Below are 15,830 nucleotides of genomic sequence, written 5' to 3' on the forward strand. Positions count from 1 at the left end.
GTTTGAGTTGAAGATACAAGCCACAAAATATTAAAAAACAAAAAAAAATTCTGTCGGCGTATCGTCTTCTCAAGCTCTCTTTGAAATGCCTCTCTGCGGAGGTCACAGAACTGCACCCGACTCACACTAGAAAGGCAGTTGCGTAATGGGGCGCATTTATACACGGAACAGAAAACTTTCACAATCCAAACCATACAGTCTCAGAGTCGACACCTTCCGTGACCACGCAGCACAGTTTATATCTGGCTGCCCCTCAAAGAAGGCTTTTTACTTCTTCTTCAACAAGTTAATCCGTACTATTTTATGTACCCGCGTCATAGACCCCGGGATTCACCCATTAATACTGTGTTCTGCTACCTGTAAGGGTTCGCTTTTTTGCGGTTACCGAAGGGTTCGCTTAGCGTTAGCGGTTACCCCCAAGGGGAGCCTTCATTCGTATGTAGAAAAGTAAGAAAGTAATTTTTGGTACTCAAATAACTTTCTACCTTCTGCCCTCGTATTTTACTATGATATTCAAGTGTTGAAAGTAACGCACACTTTCTTTGAAATTCCTGAAGTCCAATTGTAAAGGTTCGCTTTTTTGGCGGTTACCGAAGGGTTCGCTTAGCGTTAGCGGTTACCCCCCCAGGTGAACCTTCATTCGTATGAAGAAATGTCAGTAAGTAATTTTTGGTATCCAAAAAACTTTCTACCTTCTGCCCACGTGTTTTACTACGATATTCAAGTGTTGAAAGTAACGCACACTTTCTTTGAAATTACTGAAGTCCAATTGTAAGGGTTCGCTTTTTTGCGGATACCGCAGGGTTCGTTTAGCGTTAGCGGTTACAAAAGGTGAGCCTTCATTCGTATGTAGAAAAGTAAGAAAGTACTTTTTGGTACTCAAATAACTTTCTACCTTCTGCTAACGTGTTTTACTATCATATTCAAGTGTTGAAAGTAGCGCACACTTTCTTTGAAATTACTGAAGTCCAATTGTAAGGGTTCGCTTTTTTGCAGTTACCGAAGGGTTCGCTAAGTGTTAGCAGTTACAAAAGGTGAGCATTCATTCGTATGTAGAAAAGTAAGAAAGTACTTTTTGGTACTCAAATAACTTTCTACCTAGCGCGCCTGTCACGGCAACGGGAAGGTGATGACTTAAGACTGAGATTGTAGACTGTAGACTGATTGTAGACTGAGATTCAAGTTCCGGCCCGGCACACTTGGTATGGTTGGAAAGGTCGCATAGCAAGGACTTGAAAGATGCAAACCGCAAAATTCTCGCATACTTCCTTCTCGAGATATTCTTCAGCATACGGACTCTATTTAGGCGCAACCGATAGCTCCATTTTTTGAAGCACCGCCTGTCTTGGCAACGGGTAGGGTGATGACTTAAGACTGAGATTGTAGCTTAGGGTTCAAGTTCCTGCCCGGCACACTTGGTATTGTTGGAAAGGTCGCTTAGCAAGGACTTGAAAGATGCAAACCGCAAAATTCTCGCATACTTCCTTCTCGAGATATTCTTCAGCATACGGACTCTATTTAGGCGCAACCAATAGCTCCATATTTTGAATCACCGCCTAGCGCTTTCACGGCAACGGGTAGGGTGATGACTTAAGACTGAGATTGTAGCTTAGGGTTCAAGTTCCGGCCCGGCACACTTGGTATGGTTGGAAAGGTCGCTTAGCAAGGACTTGAAGGATGCAAACCGCAAAATTCTCGGATACTTCCTTCTCGAGATATTTTTGAGCATACGGGACTCTATTAAGGCGCAACCGATAGCTCCACATTTTGGAGCACCGCCTGTCACGGCAACGGGTAGGGTGATGACTTAAGACTGAGATTGTAGCTTAGGGTTCAAGTTACGGCCCGGCACACTTGGTATGGTTGGAAAGGTCGCTTAGTAAGGAATTGAAAGATGCAAACCGCAAAATTCTCGGATACTTCCTTCCTCAGATATTCTTGAGCATACGGACTCTATTTAGGCGCAACCGATAGCTCCATTTTTTGGTGCACCGCCTGTCACGGCAACAGGTAGGGTGATGACTTAAGACTGAGATTGTAGCTAAGGGTTCAAGTTCCGGCCCGGCACACTTGGTATGGTTGGAAAGGTCGCTTAGCAAGGACATGAAGGATGCAAACCGCAAAATTCTCGCATACTTCCTTCTCGAGATATTCTTGAGCATACGGACTCTATTTAGGCGCAACCGATAGCTCCATTTTTTGGTGCACCGCCTGTCGCGGCAACGGGTAGGGTGATGACTTAAGACTGAGATTGTAGCTTAGGGTTCAAGTTCCGGCCCGGCACACTTGGTATTGTTGGAAAGGTCGCTTAGCAAGGACTTGAAAGATGCAAACCGCAAAATTCTCGGATACTTCCTTCTCGAGATATTCTTGAGCATATGGACTCTATTTAGGCGCAACCGATAGCTCCATTTATTGAAGCACCGCCTGTCACGGCAACGGGTAGGGTGATGACTTAAGACTGAGATTGTAGCTTAGGGTTCAAGTTCCGGCCCGGCACACTTGGTATGGTTGGAAAGGTCGCTTAGCAAGGACTTGAAAGATGCAAACCGCAAAATTCTCGGATACTTCCTTCTCGAGATATTCTTGAGCATACGGACTCTATTTAGGTGCAACCGATAGCTCCATTTTTTTGAAGCACCGCCTGTCTTGGCAACGGGTAGGGTGATGACTTAAGACTGAGATTGTAGCTTAGGGTTCAAGTTCCGGCCCGGCACACTTGGTATGGTTGGAAAGGTCGCTTAGCAAGGACTTGAAAGATGCAAACCGCAAAATTCTCGCATACTTCCTTCTCGAGATATTCTTCAGCATACGGACTCTATTTAGGCGCAACCGATCACGATGGTCTAAAAAGGCCCTGAAAATCCTATCTTGAAAGCCATGTCAATCAATGCCAATCATCCATTTCACTAATGGCAACGGTAGCTGATTGGTTCTCACCTTTGAGGGCGGAAACTTGAAATGTTTTTGTTTCACCTAGACGAGCTTAATTTTTCCCGCGAACTTACCCTTTCAAATGCACGCCTGTCTCCGCCACAATTGTTCCCCTGTTTGCACAGTAAACAATACCCAAGCTTTCATCCCCACGATGACGCATCTTTAATACTGACACAGCCCTCTCAGTCCCTTCTTTGCTATATTCTCGTCTATTCTGCCACCAATATTTATAAAATACCGAAGCTAAGGTGCAAGGAAATATCAGTTTCCGACATTCCCCGGGACCTTCCCCGCGCGGGGCCGGTGACGCGCGGAACCCGTCGCCATTTCCGTTCTTCTCTACGTACATTATATCTGCACTAGACACACACAAAATTAACCGGCAGAGTACGGATAGTTCGTCGATGAAGTCGACTTTCTATATATAATTCGTTTTCAAAACACGTCAACACTGACCGCCTTGCTACATATTTCCGCCCTTGATTGAGAACTTGACTCTGGCCCTGTCCTGTTCTATCAATAATCGACAACGCCTCGGAAATATCAACTCTCGCTTTCCGATTTTATAAGGTATTCTTTCCAATAACTCATTACACCTATGTATTTCTATAATTAACTACAGTTCCTGATTCAATACGACCGGTAACAAACTCTGCACAAGCCGCTGTTTGATGTGTGGGCTTGTGTTCGACTAGCTCTGCCGTCCTTGATAGGAAAATTGAAATTGAAAAAAAGCCACATGTCTTCATTCACTTATTCGTTAATACCATACTAGTATTTGATTGTTTCAACGTGCATTTGTTGACTTTAAGGGCAAAACTCCTCGGTTGTGTACGGGAATGCAATTGAGTTTCTGCCCAGGCCGATCACATGGTTAGTCCGATTCTTGTCCAACCAGTTAAACAATACGACCATGCTATTGGGTGATTTATTATACACTTCTCAACCAGTGATGTATTGTTTTTAGAACTGTGAAGTAACTGTACATGAAGATGCCTTTAATCAACAGAGATACGGTCAGTAATGACGTATATGACTTCGTGCAGGTCTCCTATGATTAAATGTAAAATTTCAACTTTTGCAACATCTGGATTGTACAACAGTAAAGTTTAGACAACGCATGATGTAAGCTTTAGCTTTAGGCTTGTACAAGACTACTTCTGTACCAACCAATCATGGCACTACACGCTACAAATTCCCCAAGACTACTTCTGTACCATCCAATCATGACACTACACGCTACAACAGTGATGTATTGTTTTTAGACACATAATAATGATAACAGACTGCTTTTGTGCTTCCTGTCTTGTTTTCACAGCTAGTACAGAGCACAGAAGCAGCCTGTAATTATTGTGTTATTCTGGGTTCACCCTGTGGCTGACAGATATGGTTGGACAATCCACAAAATTGCTCAGCCTAAGGCATACTTATATATTGTTATATTGTTCTGTGTATCCCTGTCCGTCTGTGTGATATTTCTCATTTACTTCTTCATTTCTGAACGCAAGTCAGACCGAGATGTGTATGAACCTTGAGTTAAGAGATGAATGGTCCGATGAAATGGTCGAAAGAATCGGAACGTTTTTGTTTTCTCTCCGCAATTTTGGACTGGGTCTGCTCATATCTAGGGGCACACCTGCTCAACCTTAGTCTCACACTGAACGAATTGATGATAAACTTTGAATTCAGCGAAACCACACTATCAAACTTTATGGTACGCTTGAGCGAAAACATATATTGATACTCTTTGACGTTTCTTTATATTCAGCACAGAAGCTGTATGTAATCATTGTGTTCTTCTGGGTTCGCCTTGTGGCTGGTAGATATAGGAGTAATTAACAAATGCCTCCATAATTGCGGTATGCTAATGATACACAGATCCCCGTAGTCAGCTCATCAACAACACTGTCCTTATAACAAAAATGGAACTTGTATAGTTCATGACTCGTGCCAACTTGTCGATACCCTAACCTTCGTTAAAACCAAAAGGTAGCATTTTATTAGGACTGTTTGGACTTGTTTGTTACATTTCAGTCTAAGTCAATCGAGAAGATATATGTATCATATGCTTTTCATGACATACTGACCCAGGCTGTAAGCCAAAGAGGTCCCAATTAGCGTAGAAAAAATCTCCCAATTTTTTTACACAATTCTTGCTTAGACTTATTATGGACAGGCTCCATTTTCAGACAAATCAAAATCCGATCTGCGACCAGTGTCCCCAAAATATTTTAAAACTGAATGAGGAAAAAAACAGATGGGCGGCATTACCCGTGACAATTACGTGGTCGAAGTCATTTGATCGGAAAGTGCCGTCGGCTCCACCATTCTTTTTTGTGTCGTGATTTACGATGACAATTGTTTGGTCTATATGTGTGAAGAACTGTCCAGAGCGATTGCATACCAAAGAACTGAGGTAACGTACAGTGCAAACTTTCTACTCTAGTAGTCGGCGAATCCAGACCCAACCCTGATAAAAACCTTCATTCTGAACTGTAGTTCTTTTAAAGTAATGGTTTCGGTAAATGTAAACGTCGATGAGTTTTATAAACGGAAACGAACAAGGGGCCATGGCGCCAGTTGTTGCCCCAAGCACTTAAGCACTGGTTACACATAGCCGAACATGGCTTCCAGACTCTCTCCCGACCATGGACGGTAGGAGTGATTCGGGAGTTAGGTCTCTGATTTTCTGTTCCGGTCAAAACTCAACTACAGCGTACTTCAGCCAACTATGCCGTACTTCCGCTAACTAAGACGTAGATTACTGAACTGGATCCGATACGACTTAACTTCCTGAAGTACGCCTTAGTTGTTTGAAGTACGACCTGACTCAACTACGTCGTAATAATCTACCTGACCTGAGGTACGGACTGATCAAGGAAGTTGAAAAGAGGAATGGTGTGTTCAAGCTAAGGGTTCAAGTTCCGGCCAGGTAAAGTTTATATCGTTACACTGAAACAAGAATTCGAATGATGTCTCCAATCAGATGTTAGGGTGAGAGATTTTAACGTTATTTTAGTGACACTCAGGCTTCAATGTGTAACTTCTATGTCCATTGAATGAAAACATTGTAGACTTGTACTAAATGTTAAGGACTCCATCCTGAGATTTATCAAAGTTATATTCTTTAAGAAGATTTTTAATGGTGCGAGTCCGCACTTATTATGGCACAAAAACGAGATAATTACATGTCTCCAGAAGGGACAGATTTCTTGGAAGGAGTGCCTTCTGTGATGCCCCCTTAACAGGACCAAGGAGGTTATATTCAGACCTCCTTGACAGGACATATATAGGAGCGGGGACGAAGGCTACTTTTATGGTTGGACGAGTTGTGGTGCATTGTGTTATGATCCACCCTGAGACTCGAGTGTGAATGTACCTCCTTTCAATCCAGAAATTCTATAACCCGGAATCCCCTCTACCGTGGATTGGCCAGGCTACCCTCAGGACAGGAGGGTCTTTCCACCGCCGGGGTAATTTTTCACACCCGGTAGGAGTTTTGCACTGTGGGAGTTAATTTTGCCATCCAAGGGAACTCAGTCTACCGTGGATTGGCCGGGCTACCATCGGGACAGGAGGGTTTTTCCACCGCCGGGGTAATTTTCACACCCGGTAGGAGTTTTGCACATCGGGCAAAGTCTAACCGCGTGAAAATCCTACCGGGATGATTACCCCGGCGGCTGAGCGCTACGCTGGCCCCGTAGAGAGCCATGAGTAGACTGGATTCCTGGTTCGAAATTCTATCGCTTGGATGACTTAAGGGTCTAGGTAATATTTACCGGAGGGGAGGGCTGGTGCAAAATGGGTCTGGTAAAGAAAAAATCGATGGCCCTCCCCCCGCCCCCCAATTTTTTTCAATAGCCACCCCCCAATTTTTCCTGGCCTTCTCCATTACACACACTGTCTGTCATGAAATAATATAGCAATAACGATAGCGGTAGTGTTGTTTGAACGGAACGACGATCGGGGTGTCGAGATCCGCGCGTCAACAAATTTGATTTACGCACGATGGAGTCCTGCTGGGGTATATTTCTCCAAAAGTTTTACAACAGCTGACTTTTCATTTTGATTGCATATACACAGACATGTAGCACTTGATGTTGTTACGCTTGCACTGCACCAGTAATAAGACTAATACCTTGTCTGATATCATTTCTTTAATCTACGTGAAAAAAAGTCGTACTGGTAACGTTAGGCAAGATCACGAAACTGAGCGTTTCTGCCAGACCGACTGCTGAGGCTGTCCGGGGATCGGAGAGCCGAAGGCCCGGCCGACCGGTCTAGAGGTCCCGGGCATGCTCCCCGGGAAATTTCGACATTTTAGACCCTCTAAAACACAATTTCCCGCATTCTGTGAGGTAAAGGTGGATTTTATGCGTCCACATCAACGCCGAGAAAGGCGGCCGTGAGGGGCGGTTCCACGGCGATCTTTTCCACTCCACATGTACGATATTTACACAAAGGAAAATAAATTAATGTTGTAGTTGGAAGAGACTTGGGTACATTTTAGCGATACCGTTACGAAAACCGCTTCAAGACTGCTTAAATCATTTCAAAACGGGAGCAAATTCGGCCAACCTACAAACTTGCCGAAAAAATTTCGCGCCATCATGATTACGTCATATGCAGCATATGCCCATAGTGTCAGGAAAGTAAACATCGTACTGTTTTATCCCGTTGCCGTCCGGGAAACATTCCTTTTACAAAGAAACGATGCACGCAGGATTGACATTGATACCGATTTTAATTTCTACAGTGTTCGTAAACTTAGTGCGATCGTGGAATCACACGACTGAAGCGGATTCAGCAAATTTCCTATGGGGAGGGCGAACTATATATATTGACGTTGTCGTAGGAGGTTTTGGGGCATGCTTCTCGGGAAAATTTTGAAATCTTGACTATCTGAAACAATCTTTCCTAAATTTTGATGGGTAAAATTTGCTCTCAGACTAACATAAGTTTAAAAAAGTCACACCTGATTACATATACAACCAACATAAATGCACAAGTCCTAATTAGTGTAGGGTTAGTACTAGTAGATTTTAAAAATCTCAGTCGAATGTTTTGAAATCTTCAAAACTGACAAAAGATTCGGCGCCGCATGGCAGGTCTGGAACGGGTCGGTTGGTGGTTGGTTGGTGTTCGGCACATTCGGGTTGTGTTCCGTTGTTGTTTTCGAGTAAAATTTAACCACGCCATACCCACTGCTGACTTACATGCAGCTTGTTAATAACCTACCAACGACTCACACCAAAACCGAAGACAAATCTCTGCTAACTCCTTCCCAAGCAAATGACTATTACAAGGTCGTAGGCGAATCACCCTTGAACTTCACACAACCCGACATCAAGCCAAAAAACACATAAATGCCGTATCTGTAATCCAAATTTAGTTACCTGGTGATGATTACAAAATAGAAGAAATGATTATTTTGATTCAAACGAAAATGACCACTCTTAAAAAACCGCTGATTATGTCCATTTCAAGTCGTGAGAGGGTTGGTAATCGGTTGGGAATCAGTCAGGAGAGATTCGGCAGTCTGCGGCTAGAGGTCGGGATTATTGGGAATAGGTTAAATAGCATTCGACACACAATGAGGAGTAAGTCATTTACTAGTCGGGATCGATGGTTAGGACATGTTCGGGACATGTTCGGCGCTAAAAGAAAGGTGTGACCTAAAATGGTTAGATTGCTCCCGAACTATGCCGACCTGGGTCGGCCAAGAGTAGGCTAGTGTTCGGAAGCCAAGTTTGGCTATGTGTATCCAGGGCTTAAGGTTTAAATCTAACTGCTAACTTACTTCCGAGCACCAGCCGACAATGATTACAGACAGCTTCTGTGCTATGAAAACAAGTCAAAGAGTATCAATGTAGGTTTTAGCTCATCCGTACCATAAAGTTTGATAGTGTGGTTTCGCTGAAGTTTGAGACTGAGGTTGAGCAGGTGTACAGCACATTTCTAGGGTCACAACATACTGTCCCTAGATATGAGCAGACCAAGTCCTAAATTGCGGAGAGAAAACAAAAACGTTCCGATTCTTTTGACCATTTCGCTGGACTTGTTATCTCTTTACTCAAGGTTCATACACATTTCGGTCTGACCTGCGTCCGAAAATGAAAAAGTAAAGGAGAAATATCACACAGACGGACATGTATACGCAGAACAATATAACAAGTATGCCTTAGGCTGGGCAATTTTGTGAATTGTCCAACCATATCTATCAGCCCGGGGTGAACCCAGAATGACACAATAATTACAGGCCGCTTCTGTGCTCTATACTAGCTGTGAAAACAAGCCGGGGAGCACAAAAAACAGCCTGTTAATATTATGTCTTTCGGTGCCTGACAGATATGGTTACAATTCACAAAATCGCAAGCGTATCAGTAAGTCTATTAGTTTAGCACATTGAGTTGTTAAGATTCTGTTCCGGTCCACAATTTTTTTATAAACTCTCGGCTAGTTCCAAAATAAATGCCGTATCTTTTTTTTTGCTCGAAAAATCCGGTACAGTGGAGGTAATACTAAGGATTGCCCATAACATATTTGATACTGTTTTATCCCGTTGCCGTCCGGGAAACATTCCTTTTACAAAGAAACGATGCACGCAGGATTGACATTGATACCGATTTTAATTTCTACAGTGTTCGTAAACTTAGTGCGATCGTGGAATCACACGACTGAAGCGGATTCAGCAAATTTCCTATGGGGAGGGCGAACTATATATATTGACGTTGTCGTAGGAGGTTTTGGGGCATGCTTCTCGGGAAAATTTTGAAATCTTGACTATCTGAAACAATCTTTCCTAAATTTTGATGGGTAAAATTTGCTCTCAGACTAACATAAGTTTAAAAAAGTCACACCTGATTACATATACAACCAACATAAATGCACAAGTCCTAATTAGTGTAGGGTTAGTACTAGTAGATTTTAAAGATCTCAGTCGAATGTTTTGAAATCTTCAAAACTGACAAAAGATTCGGCGCCGCATGGCAGGTCTGGAACGGGTCGGTTGGTGGTTGGTTGGTGTTCGGCACATTCGGGTTGTGTTCCGTTGTTGTTTTCGAGTAAAATTTAACCACGCCATACCCACTGCTGACTTACATGCAGCTTGTTAATAACCTACCAACGACTCACACCAAAACCGAAGACAAATCTCTGCTAACTCCTTCCCAAGCAAATGACTATTACAAGGTCGTAGGCGAATCACCCTTGAACTTCACACAACCCGACATCAAGCCAAAAAACACATAAATGCCGTATCTGTAATCCAAATTTAGTTACCTGGTGATGATTACAAAATAGAAGAAATGATTATTTTGATTCAAACGAAAATGACCACTCTTAAAAAACCGCTGATTATGTCCATTTCAAGTCGTGAGAGGGTTGGTAATCGGTTGGGAATCAGTCAGGAGAGATTCGGCAGTCTGCGGCTAGAGGTCGGGATTATTGGGAATAGGTTAAATAGCATTCGACACACAATGAGGAGTAAGTCATTTACTAGTCGGGATCGATGGTTAGGACATGTTCGGGACATGTTCGGCGCTAAAAGAAAGGTGTGACCTAAAATGGTTAGATTGCTCCCGAACTATGCCGACCTGGGTCGGCCAAGAGTAGGCTAGTGTTCGGAAGCCAAGTTTGGCTATGTGTATCCAGGGCTTAAGGTTTAAATCTAACTGCTAACTTACTTCCGAGCACCAGCCGACAATGATTACAGACAGCTTCTGTGCTATGAAAACAAGTCAAAGAGTATCAATGTAGGTTTTAGCTCATCCGTACCATAAAGTTTGATAGTGTGGTTTCGCTGAAGTTTGAGACTGAGGTTGAGCAGGTGTACAGCACATTTCTAGGGTCACAACATACTGTCCCTAGATATGAGCAGACCAAGTCCTAAATTGCGGAGAGAAAACAAAAACGTTCCGATTCTTTTGACCATTTCGCTGGACTTGTTATCTCTTTACTCAAGGTTCATACACATTTCGGTCTGACCTGCGTCCGAAAATGAAAAAGTAAAGGAGAAATATCACACAGACGGACATGTATACGCAGAACAATATAACAAGTATGCCTTAGGCTGGGCAATTTTGTGAATTGTCCAACCATATCTATCAGCCCGGGGTGAACCCAGAATGACACAATAATTACAGGCCGCTTCTGTGCTCTATACTAGCTGTGAAAACAAGCCGGGGAGCACAAAAAACAGCCTGTTAATATTATGTCTTTCGGTGCCTGACAGATATGGTTACAATTCACAAAATCGCAAGCGTATCAGTAAGTCTATTAGTTTAGCACATTGAGTTGTTAAGATTCTGTTCCGGTCCACAATTTTTTTATAAACTCTCGGCTAGTTCCAAAATAAATGCCGTATCTTTTTTTTTGCTCGAAAAATCCGGTACAGTGGAGGTAATACTAAGGATTGCCCATAACATATTTGATATTTGTTATTTATGTTATTAAAAAATGTTGTCTTATTGCTGTTCAGTTATAATTATTCAATTCATGTTACATCGTTTTTACTTCTTACCCCTCCCCAATAATAAGTACACTGATTTGGTTTAATATTGGATTTCTGTTAGCTTTGTTATTTCATTTATATAAATGCCACACTTTTTTCACAAGTATGTTTGACTTATGCTATTTTGATTTTCTGTATGTATTTTGTATCATGGACTCGCAAAAGAACAGATTATATTGTAAAGTCTCATGGAGATATGAATAAACAAGGGAACATATATAGTGCGGTTCTTTCGTGCATTCTTTGCTAGTTACATAGAAAGGTACACTGTCTGGATTGTTCATTAATGTAAATAAAAACAAAGGCAACTGTCACAGCCACATGTTTTTTCCCATTAGGTTTTATTGAATAACCACCGAGCACACAGTATTCTTGCTATCCATTCCAGGATCGGAAACTGTTTATATTATACTATTTTATATTTTGTCTTATGAATTAGGCAGGTGATATTACAAATTGGAAGAAATAAGCGAAATTCGACAGCGAACACTCAATATGAACGCAGATAATACAACTCAATGTTCATAAGGATCATTACAAAACCATTGCTTTACATAAACCTAAAGTTTGATCCTGGCCTTTTGGTGCCACTGAAACCTCCGGTCTTCAGGTTGTCCGGTAGGCTGTTAGCGGTAGGAGTTAGCGTCTCCTGCGGGCATCTGTAAGTAAGGACATCAATCTTAGCGACAGGAGAATGCGAATGGCCTATCTACTATCTCATGCAAAACTGAGGCCAGGAATGAAATCTAAGTACGTGTAGAAGCAACTTCAAACAGAGTCGTCAAAATTGGATAAGATGTTTTTCCTTTCTATGATGATGATACGGTTTACAAAATGATTTAAAAGTGAAGATTTGAATTCACGCACATGCATGGCAAGAGGCAAAAGCAAATGAAAAAAATAACACTGCATATCGGTGTAAAGGCCTCAATTTACGGCGACAAAAACATATGGTTTGATAGCTCCACATCGTATTCATGATTTTAACGTGACGTGCTGAAAATCCGTGGACAATGTCACTGAATCATTACAAACAGTTACCGTACATCGTCGAACGAAGATTTCTTCTTGACAAATCATTAAGGAGGCACTATCACATACTAGAGATCCCATAGGCCTACGTTCAAATTTCCAAACCAGTCTCGGCCTGGGAGCCCTCGGGAACAAGAAGCGTGATATAAGAGGCACAAATCTACACAAGACTTGAGGAGAATAGTCGAATTTTACGTATACAATAATTTCTATTTTTCGTTACGGCTCCGGTTTGGAAATGCGACGTTGACATCACCGGATGGAAAAAAAAATTCTTACAATCATCCTTCTCCTGACCAAGATCCTCCAGCTCCATCATCTGCTCAGCCTTCGCGTCCTCCTGCAGATCAGCCAGATCGTCCAGGAGCTCCCTCGCCTCTTCCACAACCTCCATCACGGCCGCCTGGCCATCTACCCAGCGGCGCCTCGAGCTCCGCCGTCTCCGATGCCCAGCGGAGTCATCAATCAGCATTGCGGTGACAACCATCGTCACAAGCAGCATACTGACAAACAGCTTCATGGTGTAGCTGTAATTGATGAGAAAAGAAACAGACATGGTTAGTTGGATGATCACCATGCGTAGTGTCGTTGTGAGTCTGTCATCATACTTCATTGTCCTTTATACAATCATCAGTGATCGGAACTTTTCGACATACTTGTAGAAATACTAAATTGCATTTCATTCTCAGAGACTGACTGATCGTTGTTAAGAGCGGAGTGAAATTAAAATAGTCTAGAACTAAAACCACAAATGACAGATAGATACTGACAATTTGTGGCCAAAAACTAGATAAAGAGCGATTCCCAGATGTATCTAATGTAACACCTGTACATGCACAGCAGAAAGAGTAGAATTGACTTGAACACTACTTACAAGTTTTCGGGGTTTCAGCGATCTGCTTTACCTCTGGAGATGTCGGAATGAAGACGTGGAGACAGGAAGCTGATTATATACTCTTTCACACTGAATTATTCAAATGAGTAATTGTAGCGTATACTGTCATGATTGGTTGGTGCAGAAGTAGTTTGGGAGAAATTGTAGCGTGTAGTGTCATGATTGGTTGGTACAGGGGCAGTTTTGGAGAAATTGTAGCGTGTAGTGTCATGATTGGTTGGTACAGGGGCAGTTTTGGAGAAATTGTAGCGTGTAGTGTCATGATTGGTTGGTACAGAAGTAGTCTTGCACTAGCCTAAGGCTAAAGCTTACATCATGCGTTGCCTCAATTTTACGGTGGAATTATTCAGATGAGCAATCGTATCGTGTAGTGTCTTGATTGGTAGGTACAGAAGTAGTCTTGCACTAGCCTAAGGCTAAAGCTTACATCATGCGTTCTCTAAACTTTACTGTGGTACAATCCAGATGTTGCAAAAGTTGAAATTTTATATTTAATCATAGGAGACCATCACGAAGTTATATACGTCATCGCTGAACGCATCTCTGTTGATTAAAGGCATCTACATGTACAGTTACTGCACAGTTCTGAAAACAATACATCACTGGTTGAGAAGTGTATAATAAATCACCCAATAGCATGGTCGTATTGTTTAACTGGTTGGACAAGAATCGGACTAATCATGTGATCGGCCTGGGCAGAAACTCAGTTGCAGTCCCGTACACAACCGAGAAGTTTTAGTAAAGTCGACAGATGCACGTTGAAACAGTCATGATCAAATACTAGTATGGCATTAACGAATAAATGAATAAAGACATTTAGTGTACATTTCTGCCTGGTATGTGTAACACAAAATACGCTGTCCATGGCTAAACTGGCCATCCCCGCTTGGAGCGGCAATGTAGGGCATGCAGTAAGTAGCGCGATTAAATCAGGTTAATTTTTGCACAGCTGAGTTAAGTATCATAGGTCTAATATATGACAGAAATTCGGCTTTTTCTCGCTTCTTGGTAGTCGGTTTGTTAAAACGCATGAGCAATATGAATTTGTCCGTGTACTCATATGTATAAAGTAGGGAGATTTTTTTATTTAAATAAATATAGAGTGTCTCTATATAGTGAACATACATAGCAGTATCTACGACGAAGTGCACTACATTTAATCTCCTACGGTAGCATTCTATAGCTTTAACAGCCGGTAGAGGAGTGAAGCTGGCCTAGCAGTGTGTTTCGCCACCGGTCGCACACACACTCCTAGGCCGGCTTCACTCCTCTGCCAGCTTTTGATACTATCGCATGCTACCATAGTATTCTACGTTTACCAATGTTTGGTTTGACTTCTTCATTGAAGGCAGTAGACTGCCCAACGGCGAAAAGAGGGTTATGCCTAGGTTACACATAGCCGACTTTGGCTCCCGAACACTAGCCGACTCTTAGCCGACCCAAGTCGGCAGTAGTTCGGGAGTAGTCTGACCAGTTTAGGCCACGCCTATTTGTTAGCGCCGAACATGTCCCGAACACCTCCCGACCAGTAAATGACTTACTCCCGACTGTATCCCAAATGCTAACTAACCTATCACCAACCATCCCAACCTCTAGCCGTAGACTGCCGAATTGCTCCTGACTGATCCCCAACCGATTGCCGACCCTTTTTCGACTTGAAATAGACATAATCAGCGATTTTCAAAAGAGTGCTCATTTTCGTTTTTAATCATGAATGTCCTTTGTTCTATTTGTCAACATCACCAAGAGATCACATTTAGATAACATATAGCTGCAGTGCGGCATTTATGGGTCTTTTTGTTTTTTGCTGGATGTCGGTCGTGTGAAGTTCGGGCGTGATTCGTCTACGTTCTGGCAATAGTCTTTTTGCTTGGGAATGAGTTAGCAGAGATTTGTCTAAGGTCTTGGGGTGAATCATTGGTAAGTTTGAAACAAGCTGGAAGTAAATCAGCAATGTTTATGGCATGGTTAAGATTTAATTTGACTACTGACTTACTGCCGAACACCAACCGAACACTAGCCGACCGTGCCGAACACCAGCCGACCACCAACCGACCCATTCCAGAGTTGCCGTTCAGAGCCGAATGTTTTGAACATTTCAAAACATTCGGATGGAGCAGCCGAACACCAGCCGACTCAGCCGAACGCCAGCCGAACGCCAGCCGACTCAGCCGAACGCCAGCCGACTAGTTCCCGAATCACTCCTAAACCATAGTCGGGAGAGAGTCGGGAGCCAAATTCGGCTATGTGTAACCTAGGCATGAGAGAGGCAGGCTAGGAGAGTACTTTCTGGGAGGGTAACCTTTCCCCTCTGTGCTGGCCAAAGTTTGCCTCCGGTGACCAAACTCCCCTGGCAAATTTTTCTCCCTATAGCGAGCGTAGACTGTCTAGTAGAAAGTAGGACACTGCCACAGTGATCTGAGCTGAGATAGAAGATCTTCATTGCACGACTTT

The 15,830-nt window shown here is 42.8% G+C and overlaps 1 protein-coding gene and 1 long non-coding RNA gene across 2 annotated transcripts in view; both read right to left on the bottom strand.

Moving 5' to 3' along the window:
* Positions 1 to 15,830, bottom strand: part of LOC118413226 (5-hydroxytryptamine receptor 1D-like) — a 276,722-nt gene that overhangs the window by 143,968 nt on the left and 116,924 nt on the right. The window lies entirely within an intron of this gene.
* On the bottom strand, positions 11,772 to 13,457 carry LOC118413231. Its single transcript, XR_004830851.1, has 3 exons — positions 13,356 to 13,457; positions 12,761 to 13,008; positions 11,772 to 12,108 (listed from the first exon to the last, which is right to left on the bottom strand). It is a non-coding gene; the product is annotated as an uncharacterized LOC118413231 (long non-coding RNA).

The sequence above is a fragment of the Branchiostoma floridae genome, chromosome 4 (assembly GCF_000003815.2).
Source record: "Branchiostoma floridae strain S238N-H82 chromosome 4, Bfl_VNyyK, whole genome shotgun sequence".
NCBI lineage: Eukaryota > Metazoa > Chordata > Leptocardii > Amphioxiformes > Branchiostomatidae > Branchiostoma > Branchiostoma floridae.